Source organism: Pelmatolapia mariae, linkage group LG15 (genome assembly GCF_036321145.2).
Source record: "Pelmatolapia mariae isolate MD_Pm_ZW linkage group LG15, Pm_UMD_F_2, whole genome shotgun sequence".
NCBI lineage: Eukaryota > Metazoa > Chordata > Actinopteri > Cichliformes > Cichlidae > Pelmatolapia > Pelmatolapia mariae.
In genome coordinates, this window is record NC_086240.1 from 30,620,402 (window position 1) to 30,636,296 (window position 15,895).

The 15,895-nt window shown below is 40.0% G+C and overlaps 1 protein-coding gene across 4 annotated transcripts in view; it reads right to left on the minus strand.

Moving 5' to 3' along the window:
• Positions 1 to 10,151, minus strand: part of fynb (FYN proto-oncogene, Src family tyrosine kinase b) — a 78,891-nt gene extending 68,740 nt beyond the window's left edge. For 2 of the 4 annotated variants that reach the window (XM_063496552.1, XM_063496554.1), the window contains exon 1: positions 9,998 to 10,150. The gene's annotated coding sequence lies outside the window, so the exon portion shown is untranslated. Of the gene's footprint in view, positions 1 to 9,314; positions 9,337 to 9,997 lie in introns of those variants that run through there. The other 2 variants (XM_063496556.1, XM_063496553.1) reach the window with 2 other exon arrangements.
• Between the last annotated feature and the right edge of the window lie 5,744 nt (positions 10,152 to 15,895).

The window sequence follows — 15,895 nt, forward strand, 5'->3', positions numbered from 1 at the left end:
ACTCATAACCATGCAAATCTCATTACAAACGATTCCGATCCTTTCGATTGCAATATAGTGCATTATTCCTACGGGAATCTGAGAAATGATAAAAATCCTATCAGATTCTGGACAACTGTATGGCATATGCTGATTCAAAGCTGTGGAACTCATCTAACATGTGCCAGGGTGTCCTGAAGATAAAGCTCTGTTGCTCTGCCAGCAGCTCTATCCCTTGGCAACATCACAGCCCTTTAATGGGGGCCTGGTGTAGGCCTTGGCCTGGTGTGCCAGTGCACTGCTGCTGCCAGGGTGAGCAATCATCTCCTTTGTCAGCATCTTGCAGCTGCATCAGCAATGCAGAGAAATGACGCTGCACAGTGAAACGTAGACCACAGCGTAATACAGACAGCACACGGATCAGGGGGCTCCATATAGTGGTGGAAACTGGCTATAATAAAAATCTCCATCCATGGAGGACTTTGTCACAGTTGCTAAGACAAAGGTAAAGGCTCAGAAACAAAAGCTTCCACACAGAAACACTCATTTGTCCAATCTGACAGAAAATCTGTGGGCACAAAGCAAAACCATAAAGTCTGCATTTAAAATTCATAGAAACCATAAAACATAATTGCTTCTCTGCTATGCAGATTTCAACATGTGGCACAGTAAGGCTTTGTTGAGACAGAATCCAGCCTTTGTGCCACACGTGACATTAGACGTAGCAGGGAAAATTCACAGCAACTTAATAATGCATGAAAACTCTCAGTGCCGTTAGCGTGTGTACAGAAAGCACTTTTGTTTTAGTCAAAACACAAACACTCGTTATCAGTCTCACGCCACCACCATAAACATATCATTAATAAATAATAAAGCACAGCGAGATGTATCACGCGCCTCAATCGTCGCTTCGGTGGGGAAGATCAACGCCCACATGATTGCTACTTGTGACTGGCGGAGAAAGAGCTCGGAGATGCTCATGCTAACGCTCTCTGGAGAAGCACCGTCCTTGTGAATTTACAGCAAGCCATTCCTTGACCCAATCCAATGAATGCATTCACTACACATAATCGGCCTGAAACATTGGATCATTTAGGCAGCCCCTGTGACGAAATATCTACATACATGATGCTGACTACATCAAGACTCTCTGCTTTGCTTAATGTCTAACACATTTCCTGCAAGAAAGATGCCCCTGTGCCCCTGAACCAGTAAAAACATGCTGGGAAAGTTGATGGGCAGCTGATGGTTTTCCACCAATCACAGCTCACCTGTCAGGCGCACTGGCTGAACAGAGCTCTAACATCTAGCTTTTTTCTTTCAGTCAGTATTATAGCAGTAAAAAACAGTATAAGAGGAAAGAGAGAAAAAAAGAGGCTGTGACGTGGAAAATACTGTACAAAAGTGACAGCAGTGTTGCAGCGCTCGGTTGTGTAGCACGTACGTTTATGACTAAAATAGATACGTGCAGACTATAAAACATATTGAGAAGCACATATGCAAATAAAAACAGAAGATTCAAATCAAGTAACCTCACACACCCAACAACAGTGTGTAATTTATGCTAGCTCTGCAGCCCTTTCTTCTCTGTCTTATTGTAGAGCTGACAGCAGCAGCACTAGTTGCTGTAAGCAAATCCAATCCTTAGTAGGTGAAAAGCCAACAGGAGTCATATGAAACATCGTATTCAACAAGCTTAAGCATGAAGTAAAGCGATCCTCTCACAATCAGCACAGCTGACTTAAGAACAAGCTGTCTGCATGCAGACAACTCCTAGCTTAGTGTGATGTGTGTTTACAAAAAACTCTGCATTTAATCATGAGTTGTTATTAATCTGTCTCTCTTCCATCAACACCAAGTGGTGCAGCAGATAGCCCTCCCTCCCTGAGCCTGCTGCTGCTGGAGGTTTCCTCCTGTTAAAAAAGGGAGTTTTTCCTTCCCACTTTCACCAAGTGCTTTCTCATAGGGAGTCGTTGGATTGTTGGGGTTTTCTCTGTCTTATTCAGGGCTCGCAAAATTTCAAAATCCCTGGTAGCCCTTTGGGCAGGCACTCTTCAGTTTTTGGTAGCCCAAAGTAAATTTAAGTAGCCCGAAAAAAAAATGAGAACAATTTTTTGATGGATGTTTTGCTTCCTTTACAGTAATATACTTTAAAGTATAATATTGTAAAGGAAACAAAACATCCATCAAAAAATTGTTAAAACACAAATTACAACAATTGTATAAAAATTACAATCATCAACTCAAATATTTGGAACTGTGTAGAACATGAATCAGTCTGTGTCAGATCCTGAATCTGAAATTTCCGCTTAAGTCCCGGGTAAGAGGTAAGTGGAACCAAGATCTAGGCCATTTGCTTTTTGAAGTTTGCAAATACGGCTACATTTTACCAATGGTATACTCTGTGGAACATAGTACGCTGTTCTAAACAGCTTTTTCAGGACTTCTTGTTGTGCTTGGTTTATTTTTAGTATGTTTTTGCAATTGGTGTTTGTTCTGGGAAAGATACTGCAGACTGAGCAATAATGCATTTCTCATGGATTCTGATGGGGTCTTTCCTAAAATTACTGGTCCCAGTAACAAAGGCGCTTGTGGACTCAGATATCGAGGGAAACTCACGACACACCCGGCAGAACATTATGGTATTTACGTTGTCATATTCCAGCCACAGAAATTCTTTTGTCCATGAAACCAAAAAAGCTATGCTTTCTTTTTGCCTCATAGTCTGATTTGTCATAACTTTTCCGTTTTGTGGTCGGCTTTTCTTTGGCTGTCCCTTCTTCACCCTGACCTGTCTTATTTGGCTCTGCAGAACTAAAATTCCTGCGTAAATCCATCTGTTTTTACACACGTACTTACATAACAGTCAGCGATTCTCTGCGCAATCAACCTCTATCACATGTTTAAGCTTGCTGCGGGAAATTTCACTTGTCACGTTTGAATAGTAAGCTAATGAGTGATAAGACGATGTCAGAGGAATTGGTGCGCGATTAATGTGTCACCCACCAATCAGTACCGCCGCTCTCTATACACAGTTCGCACGATCGCAAAGTGAAAGTGAATACCAAAAAAAAGAAGAAGCGCAAATTCAAACTCGATTTCACATATTGACAGTGGCTCATCGATGCCAATGACGTAATTATCCAGCTACATTTGCGAAAGAGTGGAACAGCATTGACATATATTTTTCCTTCCTATGATAGCCCGACGGGCAGGGCTGAGTTAGATTTTGGTAGCCCGACTGGAAAAAATCACTAGCCCCGGGATGTCGGGCTAGCGATTTTGCGAGCCCTGTTATTGTAGGGTCTTTACCTTACAATATCAAGCACCTCGAGATGGCTTTTGTTGTAATTTGGTGCTGTACAAATAAATTCAATAAAAAAATGTTCAAACTTTTGTGCAGGATGACAGCAACCATCCCAACTGACGGGTGGCAAAGCATTTACTCCACTAAACCTAATAATTACAGATAGAGTTTCTCTGCAGTATATGATCTGCAGTAATGAGCTTTATTTTGTCTGATTCTTTGCTTGTTTCTCAACATGCCAGTTAAAATATGTGTGGGGCCTGTAAAACTCTGCAGACTAGTGGTAGTAAAATGATGAACACCGCACAACCTGTTAAGAGTTTGAGCAAATCTGGAATTTTATTACATAAGAAATATGCTGAATATATGCAGTTTTCCCGTGTATGTAACTGTCCCTTGGTTACTGCAAAACTACACACACAGAAAAACTAATAGGTGTGATATTTTATAAAACATACAATTAATAGATTGTATGTTTTTGTATTTTTGTGGCTTGGAAAGCAGGTTGATATGTGGGTTGGTGCTGGCTAATTAGCTAATATTAGACAAATTCTGTTTAATTACAGAAACAGCCCGCACTGCTTATAATTAAGTTTTTCCACTGATGTCAGAGGAAATGATGACATGTCTTGAATACAACTTTGGCTCTCTGACAAATAATTTCTGAGAAAATGAGCAAGCAAGCAAACAAATTCCAATACAAATGTTAAGATCCAAAAATATAAACATATCTAATAATACATTAAACCCAATATTATAGCTTCAATTGGTTACTTGAGTTCTCTCTAAGTTCTTTTTATGCACAAACCTGTTCGGCACTTTTTACTGGCCTAAAACTGACTTTTATGTAACGACTGATCTGCACACGCTGATGCTGATACTAATGTCCTTCCTTGTTTTTTTGTTATTTCTTGAAACCAAGAACTCTTTATAAACATAACTTATGTCAGATATGAGATTAGCCACCATAAAATTGGCATAAATCTTGACTGCTGACATCTATAATAATTTTATACATAGTCAGCATCGACTGGCTTTTTCCAACAAAATATTTGAAAATAGTTACACAGTTACAAAGTCTGAGGATAACTCATTCAGTCAATTGTATCTCTGTGTAACTGCCGAGAGGCCAGCGTATGGCTGAAGCCTGGTAAAGGAACCTATCTCTGTCTTTCCTCTGCTCCAGCTCCACTGTAAAAACTCTGGAGTGGGGAGATGGCTGGCAGAATTAAAAGATTTCTGCTCGATTTATTCAGCGGTGAGGTTTTTAAATATAGACCGAGGAGCTCCAGTGCACTGCTGAACTCATGAATAAAGGCTAAATGGACTTGAGAGCTAAATGGAATTGGAGAGATTAAAATAAAAAAAAATGGGGGGGGGGGATTAAAAATGGAAAATGTTGAGCAGGATATGAGAGGCAGCCATGCTTGCTCAAATTCTCTTGCTTTGCCTGTACTCCAGATGTAAACGAGCGAGTGTGAGGTTTTTTTTCAGAGGAAATGAAGCCACATTCAAGCACCACCGACCAACTTTGTGCATTTTAAGTACGCTGTGAGCAAATACAAAGAGTGTGGCAGGTTGAAGTGGACTGTCATGATGCGATCGGCATGATAGGATCCCTGTATTCCCCGGGTCCTTGAAGCAAGACAAATAACTCCCACTAATTGAATTCCTTTGAAGAAACACCCCAAAGATGGACATCTCCACGGGCCCTGTTTTGACAAGTTTTTTCATGACAGTGTATCGCTTTCACACATCGTTTCCTCCCTTGACATCGCTACGACGATGACCCGGTGGCAATACTTTTGGCTCATAAACATGCCTAATTCATTAATGAAGCTGATGGATTGGGGAGACAACAAAAGCAGAATAGCCTCTGTTTTTAATTAGCTGAGAAAGAAATGTAGCTGTTGTGATGGATCATGGGGGACATCCTAGAGGGAGCACAGGCATTCAGAGGCCATCGTGTGATCTACAGCTCGGCTCCCACGTGTCAGCGTATGTCCCCACTGGCTCAGTCAGAGCCTGCATTCATACACGGATCAACATTTACTCATGCGTGACAATAATTTCAGCCTGCAAGCATGTCACAACCTAACCACCAGAGCAAAGAAATAAATAAGAAACTAAGAGAAAAGAGGCACATTTCATTGGTGAGAGGTTGAGCACAGATGAACGGCTGTCTAAGATTGTGTAAGCCTGAACAATCTGACCTCCATGTGATGACACGAAGTCCTGCAGTGGTTTTTCTACACACAGACGCCACTCAGTTGTGCTGCTACATCTATTAATGGAGGGCAAAATATTCCCTTAAGTATGGAAGCATTAAGCTGTCCTACCACGAGAGTTTCTCCTCTGTCAACATGTTAAAAAAAATATTTATCCTAATCTTGTTTCACCCATAAATAAATTGGATTGTTGCATCCCAAATTCAAAACTCTACTGTCTTGAACAGCAGCAGTGGAAGTGGGCCTGGAGGGTCACTATAACCAGAATCTCCAGCAGGTGGAAAACTGGTTCATGTGCCACTTGACTGAACTCACCAGAACAAGTATTAGCACTGCCAGCTGAACTTTAAGTCCATCTGTGGGATGCAAGACACTCATTGAAGAAGCAACTTTTTTTCTTTTTTGCTAAATAAATATTATCTGCAGGTCCATCCTGCAGAATTTAGCTACTAAGAGTAAAAGTCTTCCAGAATGTCTATTTTCTGTCAGAAAAGTGTATAATTGTGCAGTAAGAGATTAAAGATTACATAAGATTGCACAAAGATGAGGATTAGCATTAGCCTTGATGCTGTCAGCTCCCCAAATCTGTTCAAAATGGATCTAGCCAAATACACTGTGCACAGACAGGAACCAAAAGGATAAGAGGGAATGATAACACCCGAACACCTTCCTCAAACAGGAACACTAAGCACAATGAGAGTGCATCATTACGGTACCATACATGAAGCAAGCAGCATAAATAAAGTCACACAAGTGAATGACAGTCACACTTACTGATCAGGGGACATTCAATCTGGTCCTATGTGGGTCAAATCCCAGGCTAATTTCATACTATCAGCTTCATCTGCAATGATAGAGCAACTTACCATACAATACTCTCATGATACAATCAGCAGAATTACTATGGTATCATGATTCAGTGATTCTGCTGTCCTTAGATATAATGAGCAGAGGCCAGTTCTGACTGACCAGCCTCATACCAATCTAGTCCTTATTCCAAGACCAATCCTAGGATAATCCTCTTTCTAACTCTGATAACTATCATAATGCATAAAATAAACGTCATCTTTTATACAGTATGATATGAAAACAGTGACTGAGCCCATTAAATCTTTGAGAAAGTGTTTACTTAAGTCTATTGAACTCCACACAAGTGGAACAGAAAGGAGTCTCCCCCCACATGTTGTAAAAAAATATGGGTTTAAGAACTTTTACTTTGGCTTCACTTTTTAGACCCTGAAGAAAATGAACAAAACTGATCAATAAATATTTGTGTTTTGTCTCCTGGTGCGTCTGTGGATATGCTTCAAGTGTGAAATGAGATCTTAAATTCATAGGTGTGTTTGATTCAAATCACCACAGGAGCAGTCCAATTAGGCTCTCGAGCTGTCTCACAGTTAATTAACCCTCCAGCAATTAAGTTAAATCAAGAGCCTAAAATTACCAACTGGGATCAGCTGTGTATATAGGAGTACCTACAGTACACGGGTCCTACAGTATGTTGTTTCCTTCAGAACAGATATTCTTAAATGCTATAATGTAGTTAATTATGAATTTCAATCATATTTATGCCAAAAAGGGCAAGCCTACATTATACTCTGCTGTGGATATGGACAGCTGGAGACCCCATGGCTGGGTAGTCATTCTTGTTATAATCTAAGTTCCCCACGGAATTCCACTTCCGAGCGGTCACATTTACTGTCTGTTGATGAAATTTACATCACGCGGATCCCAGCACACTTGCAGATGGAGAGAGTATAATGTGCACATTAGGGTTAGGCTAGAGACTGCTACAGCAGTGAATGCTTCTTGCGTCTCTCAGGCTGTTCAGTTCAGCGTAGTTCAGTGCAAACTTTACAATGAAGAGCTGCAAAAATCAAAGCCTGTACTTTCACTCAGTTTCTGTAAGCACACAAAATCAGTGTCCAAAATATTTCCTAAAATTGAAAAACTTCTAGATTATCATGAAATTTTCTATGAAATGTTGACTGGAAGGTTAGTGACAACCATTAAAGAGACAAATAGTCACTTGCAGCACGTTCATCAAACATTAAACTTCTGATAAAAACTCCACCAGCTTTTCAAGACACTGTCATCTGATCACAATCATGCAGCATTATCACCACAGCATAAATACAGAAACATCAACACTATTGGGCCATGTTGCACCCCTAAGTGTGTGTGGCTTCACTGAGCCAGGTTTTTACCCAAACAGCCTCTGAGAAGTTTGCTGGACAGGAATTTGGTGCATGCATAAGCAACTGTTTAATAAACTGCATTTTTCACACATAGTTTGGAGAGTTGCTCAGTCTTTTTGCACAACCCACTGTCATTGTTGCGTGTTTTTTGGCAATTTTTGCACGCTTTGCGCTTTATGTAGCCCCGTGCTGACTGTATGTTATATGTAGCACCATGGTCTTGGAGAAATGCTGTCTTGTTTCACTGTGTACTGTACCACTGCACACAGCTGATATTAAAACATACTGATATTATAGATTATTTAATGTAGGCTGATGGGACAAACAATATGAATTGCTTGAATTGCCAAAGAAGCAGCCAAATACAGTGCAAAGACAACAACAGGGCTTTACCCTTATTTTCATTTAACAAAATGTGGGTGTGTCTCCTTTTGCGCACATCCCTGTCCGCCGCAGACAGAATCGACTTCTGTGTGAAATTTTGCACTAGTTTAGATTTAATCTTCAATCTTTGGAAGCTTGAGGCGAAAGCACTAGTCTATGACTGCAGTTATCCACAGTTTATTATTGGCAAAATTCACTGCAAACACTCATCTTCTCCTGTTTTCCTGACCTGATCACCTCTGTGTGATAACCTGCCTGATCAGATCTCCTGGCAAAACAAGCTGTTTAAAGCTGCCTCACTAAACATGAGTGACTTCCATCAGGGACGATGTGCATGTCTCATCTGATTTGGTTAAGACAGAGTATTAAAAAAAGCAGCCCTGAACTCAGCAACGAGTCAGACGGCGACATGTGCAATCTAGAACTTTATTACAAAGACTGGCATGTTAAACAAATGTTTAATTTAAAATTGGTAAAACTAATATTTATGGTGATTTACAGTAATGATTTAGATCAGCAGAAAAAAACCTGAAAGCACTCTGGTTCCAACGCTCTGTTTCCAAGACTATTAGCTGTGAGCAGATATCTGATATCATCCTAGAGATACATCCGTCCTCAGATGCATATACTGTGCCTTTACACAGTGCACCTGCAGAACCTAAACTCAGCAGACCACATCCCAGCTTCTTCCTCCTACTGCAGAAATCTTGCACTCAGTGCAGGCGGAGGAGCTGCACACCAGCTGCTGGCATGCTCAAAACCAGAGGAAGCTGCCTTTCTGCAAACAGGCCATAATAGTACTTCTAAAAAAACAAAATAAAATCACACATTACAAGGCCCTCTAGTTTCTGCACTTTCCCTTTAAGTGCCACCAAAAACACATTGATTACAACTCTGCAAATAGAGGGTCATTCATTAAGGATTGCTAATGACACATATATATATACTGCACCCATTTTGCTATCAAAACACAGGGAACGTATGGCTGCCGTTCAGAGGTATGCAGTTTTATGGTCTGAAGTCAATAGATGGAGGGATGCCCATCATTGTTTTAAACGGAAATAGAGGTGATGAGTGTTTAACCCCAATTACTGAAGTAAAGGAGGGAGAAATCAGCCTGAAATGCAAACAACATCATCGGCACAGAGCATAAAAATCCACAGGTACAGTGAAAGTAGTCACCGATGGAAAGTAGGAAAAAAAGACTTTCCAACCAACCTCTGAAAGAGACAGAGATTGCTTGGATCGGCATTAACAAGAAGCGAATACACTCGAACAGCTGCATGGCACTGCGTGCACGAATGCAGCCCGGTCCTCAAAGTAAACAGAGCAGCCAGGCTTCTCCCTGAAGCACACACAGGAAAAGCATGGCAGAAAACAGAGCCACTGAATCATGTGAGGTTATGTCCTTCATCTGACTTCACTGAGCATCAATGGAGAGGCTGCTGCTGCTGCTGCTGCTGAGGATGGGAGAAAAAGGGGAGGGGGAATGGTAAACAAGCGAGCTGGAGTGGATCAAAAACGAATGCGTCAAGATGCTTTGAAGCCCCCTGCATGTCAGAGGCTCGGTTTCCATCGGTGACTGTGGATAACCTACTTGTTTAATTAGCTTCGGGTGCTGTTTCTTCATCCCACTTGTACATACTGGATGTGTGTATATTTATTCTACCATATATAAACCGGTTATCACATTCAAACAGGCTCACCTTAGCCTTTCCATACAAACTGAGCGGTGGAGCTAGCGAACGGGCTAAGCACGTTTACGTTCAAAAACGTCAATAATAATATCACCTGGGGAAAAGCAAAACAAAAAAGCAAAAAAAAAAAAATCAAAGTAATTCAATCGGTTTGGGAAGCAGGAGCGAGAATGATGAGCGAAACGAAAAAACGGTGTCACTTACCAGTTCAGAGACGTCTAATAGTCCGCAGCGCTATATTCCATGGTCGTTATAATAAAATAATGTGACAGTAATAAAAGACTGCACTGCTATGGTGGCCCTGCTGTCGCCGTCCTGCTCGCCGTAGCCGCTCAGTGTGATGGCGTTGGCTCTGCAGGGCCACAATGAAACGGCTGATGCCTTCACGAGCCATCGGATATTGTCGGCACAGACAAACTAGGGGAAAGAAGACTACATGGATCATTTGTATGGTAGAACGGGGGAAAAAGAAAGAAAGAAACTCCGTGACATTCTAAATATCTTCTGTTTAGTGCTACACTCAGAGGACGTAAGACTTAAAAAGTTACGGTGATGAATGTGTTTGCAAATTCATTTAATGTTGTTTCTGGAGTGGTAGATGACCGTTGGTTATTTTTCAAATAAAAAAACACTGACTAAACGCTGGTCTAATTTGTGAAGCTTGTCACGTTTGTTTCGTACTTGTTTAATACCTTGGTGTTCTTATTGTGGCGTTTGAATAATCGATAGTTAAAAATCCGTATTTTTTCAGAAGCTTCGAAGGGCACATAACGAACCCGGCGGTTTGACTGATAGGACGTCCTTCCAATCCGAGGAGAGGAAAGGTTTTGGAGGCGGAACAGGGAACTGTCCGTATATAGATTTCTTCGACGAACATTTCATCGTGACACACTTCGAGAAAAATTTTGTTTACACCGAAGTTATTGAATTACAGTCTTTTATTAGCCTGTTAAAGCTCAATAAGGCAAAAATAAAATACATTTGGGAATAGTTAGAGACAGTGAAATAATGTGGGGCTTTTGTTGTTAAAATTTAAAATAAAAATCGATTTTTATATCATAAAGTGCAAGGTGAATGACCTGCCATGAAGTGTTTGACTTTACAAAAGAAGAGACACACAGCTGTTTGGGATGCTGTGGAGGTTTGTTTGTTTTGTTATATTGTGAAGGCGCCATCTTTTGTCTGCACATGGAGCAGCACTTTGATGCAACAGCAGCAGCCACATGGCTAATTTAACACAGTTTTTATTATTTTTCCTTTAGTTGCTTCTTCTTTTAAAAACAAAATAATATAAATATTTGCTAAAATGTAACAGTAGAAATATCTTCCATGGGTATAGCGGCATTAAAAAACAGTTATTCAGTTGTATTTACTTATATTTTGACTAAATTAGCATGAAAAGCTAATGAGATTAGTTCTTTATTCTGTGTAATATCCTTATCTTTATTTGACCTATATGCTATAATATCTGCTGATATTGTAGCTCACTGGGCTGACTTACTGGAACAACAAATGAAACGGACCCACTGCCATCCATGCTTCTTTGAAAATGTTGAAAGGGTAGCTCAGATACTCAAGGACTTCCCAACAAACTTAAAAAAAAAACAGACAAAAGTCCCTCGGGCTTCCATACTTACAAACGTAAATCTGTGCCAGAGACCGCCATGAGTCAGTGATGTTATACATAGCCAGTTCTTAAAAACGCCTAATTTTTTGTCAGGTGGTAGAATCCTTCCAATTTTTACTACTTATTCTATGCCAAACCTCCTCTAGTGCTTATCAGCAGAGAAAGGAGTCTCCTCAAAGAGGCCATTTCATTTTTTTTCCTGCTGAGCACCGTGGCCTCACACATGGAGGTGCTAATGCTTGTCCCTGCTGCTTTGCACCTAGGTACAAACAGCCCCAGTCGCAGTTTCAGATGGAGGTCAGCGCTAAACAAAGCCAGCAGGGACACATCATCTGCAGAAAGCAAAGATGAGACCATGAGGCCACCAAACCAGATACCTTCCACTTGCTTTGCATAGGTAATCTGTTATTAATAGAACTGACAAAGAGCAAGCTCTGGCATAGTCTAGTGCCGGTTAAGAACGTGTGTGGTTTATTGCCAGAAATTTAGATTATGCTCTTGATATGAATATATAGGGACCAAATTGCCTATAACAACAACCCTGATAATGCACAATCTCAGAGCACCGTTCTCCCAGACTGCACCAAGGGATACATAGCATATCTAGACTAGTCACACACCTTTAGATGTCCTCAAGAGGATGAAGAAATAGTTAAGTGTTCCACACCAGGATGAAAACTGCACTAAAAAAATGCATTCTGTAGACCTTTCTACAAACAGGGTGGATAAAAATGGGAATGCAGTGAAACAGGCTAAATGTGGAATCAGGACAGTGGTCTAGTCTTGTTCTATACCCTTTGCTAATTTAGGTTTCTGCTTTCCAGTTGATGTCTGATGTCTTAAGGCTGATGTGTCAGTGATGACAGCCACTCTACCCTCTGCCAGCTCCTTTCAACTTATATCCTACAGCTGTTCATGTTTGGCAGGATGGAGTAACACACTGAGCATTACTTACATGCTTCTATGTAGGCAGCCCTGACATCCCATACATCAAGGAACTTTTGTCTTTCTGCTCATCACCTATCTTAGCAAGGGGACTAGAGTAAATGGCATGTTGAGTTCAGCGGTCTCATTTTTGGGGTCTTGATAACATCATAAAAGTATGTCATGTCACAATTGTTTATGACTGCATTACAATGTCACTAGTTCAGATAACAAACCACACCTAACATGTTTGTGACACTACATTGACTATACATGATGTACAGTCACCAAAATCCAGTATGGTCGGGTCACAACAACTTTATCTGTCAATACCCTAGCATTATAATGCTCCAGCTGCATCAGTTCATGCTAATATACACAAGTGTAATATTGTAGACATTAGTACATACTAATCACCCCTAGTTCACCCCTTCCCAGCATCATTGCAGATTAACCGTGGCTAGATTCAGGCATCATAAATAAGTTACAGCTAGCTGGTTAGGCTTGGCCTGCTTGTTTGTTGATATTATTAATTGGGTGTTGTCCTGTCCCAAACACTCCTGGAACCCTCATCTGCTCTGTCCTTATCTTTCACAAAGGCCCAGAAACATGAATGCTTTACTTATGGAATAGAGCATTTATGTGTCTAATAGAAACTCAGTAGTTATGGAATACTACTGGGGAAAAGATGAGGAATTCTGTTACACTTGGCTGGCCTGGGAACACCTTGGTGTTTCCCCAGACAAGCTGGAGAAGGTGGCTGGGGAGAGGGAGGTCTGGGCTTCTCACACACACAAAAAGCCTTAAGTAATTATTAAATTTTTTTTAATTGGTTTCAATTAATATTCTTCTTTAATATTGATGTATGTCGTATAAAACAGCGGTCAACAACCCCCGGGCCTCGGACCGGTACCGGTCCGTGAGTCGTTTGGTACCGGGCCGCGAGAGTTGAGGCTCAGGTGTGAAATGTATGGTTTTCAGGGTTTTTATCGGTTTTCAGCGTTATTTTGTTATCGTTTTTATCGTTAACTCGGTTTTCCTGGGTCTTTTCACGTGTGTTATGAATAAATCTTCTTTTTTCGGTACCGGTACTAGTTTTATTTTGTTGTATTTATCCGCGACACCTTAAAGGCCGGTCCGTGAAAATATTGTCGGGCATAAACCGGTCCGTGGCGCAAAAAAGGTTGGGGACCGCTGGTATAAAAGAAACACCAGCTTAATTGACAGCATCACTGCGCCCCCTGGTGGTAGGTAAACTACCACCTAAACTTCTGTCAAATAGTTTTATTTCACTTCTTACTTACCCATTTGACTTCACAGCCGTTATGGCCATGGTCTAAACCCCAGCTATTAGGTTTTGATTGGGTTTAGTTGATTATTTTCCTTATTTCTAGATTTTCACTTATTCCTTTTTAAAAATTAATATAATATTAATCTAATAATATATTTTTAATTGGTTGCCAGGGGTAGATTTAAAAAGTTCTAAGTGTGTGTTACAATACAAATACAACAATTTCAGAAGGAACGCGTTTCACAGTCTCAATACTGGTTGTGTTGAAAAAACTTTTTTGTGTTTCTGGACTGAATCTTTATTTGTTGTAGTAAGCATTCTCTGTTGTTGGGAGCTCTTAGTTAAGTTATTAAAGTTGTGTTTAGTCCTTAGCTCTTGTTACTTCTGTTGTCTGGTCTCTTAATGACTCTAGCCTATCCTACCAGCCACACAGCTGCACCTTTATTTTAGTTTAATCTAGTTTTTATTTTTATTTTAGTCATTTTATATTTTTTCTAATTTCCAATGGAAATGCGGGCCTCTTTAAACAAGAAGTCAAATCTTTCTCCCAATGATAAAAAAGGCCTAAAAACACTCTTATTTTCTGGATGTTCTTTATAGAACATCTCTATTTATGTCTACTTCATAGATGGTTTTCACAGCAGATATTTGAAATTGTATAAAATACACATGTTGCATGAATGAACCCCATGTTCCTCCAAGTAATAGCATGAAAGAAGCAGAAGAAAATATTGATAGATTTTAAAGTCTTAGTCTCCCTTATTATCCCTTACCTTCGAAATAAATGCAGTGCAATGCAATTAACTAGAGTCATTAGTACATTACTGCTAGTAATTAACTAGGATATTAAGTGTCCGTGGCTCTTCTTATGTTCCTGCCTTTATAAACCACCATGCTCACTCAAAACTTAACCCTAAGAAGGATAAGTAGACTTTGGCAATGAATGAAAATGTATATTATGTAAATATGGATTACTGGTTTATTGTTTCTCATTCAAGAGTAGTCACTGAACCTGTTTGACAGGTTTCTACGTGAGCATATTTTTTGGCAAAAATTGTTGTTGTTGCTGTTGTTCTCAATCTTAATCATTCTTTGATGGCAGCATGTCTTCCAGCAACACTCTGAAAGTCTTATGTGTCAAACCATTAGCCAAGGGTTAATTCCTAACCTTTTCTGCTAGTTCTCCTACATGATTTGTTCCACTTCTTACTAATGACTGATGAGCTTCCACAGAATAAATTCCCCAAACAAACGTTTATTGTACAAAGAAAGTCAGTAAAAAACATAACAGCTTCATTCAGACTTCTCTTCTGCAAAGTCAAAACAATACAAAAATACACAAAAACAATGCAGCTGTATATAAATGCATGTAAGAGCCTTACAAAACATTTCAATGTTTGAATATTGTGTTTCAAGTATTTGTCACTAAGCTGTCAGAACCGATGTGACACTCACTGTTCACCAGTAAGTGTCAGCGTTTCCTCAAACACAGCTGCTGCTGCTGTTGCTTCTTACTGTAAACATGAGTGCAGTTTAACATCACCCATTCCCACACTTCGCACACCATTATCCTGTGAAGACACTGACCATAGACTAGCACTACTTCTTCCATAGCAAACTAGGATTTTTGTTTTTAAATGAAACTGGCTTTGTGCAAACTGCTTATAAAAGACTGTTAGAACACTGTTCAAAACATTCACTGCATACTGTAGCATTCACTTCACCAAGACAAAACAATGTTAAAGTAAGCTTACGTACGTGCCTGTGTATGTACGCAGCAATAATTAAAACTGCAGACCAAACACCAGACCAGAAACAGACCACTTATAGAGATAAACCCATGAATTCATTGTATTTCATAGCCCATCCATGCTCTACAGTGTCTTTAAGTCTCTTTTTGGATATTGGGCATTCATCAAGCAGATGTAATTAATTGCTTATGCTAATGTGCTAACAATGCCAATATTACATTATATCAGCATAAACTAGCAACTGTTTGCTAACAGTTTTGGAGGTAATGCCATGTTAGCGTTGCATTCACACCTTGCTGAGCTGCCACAACGTAACCAAACAAAAAACCATAATACATTAATGCAGTTTTACTGTGCATCCTGTGCATCCTGTTGTCCTGTGCTCCTCTTGTTCCACATTTCTAATTTTAAAGTTTTATTCCAAAATGGATCAAACTCATTTTTCACCTCAGAATTCTACACACAATACCGTGTAATGACAAAGTTAAACCTATGGAGACCTGAAAGAC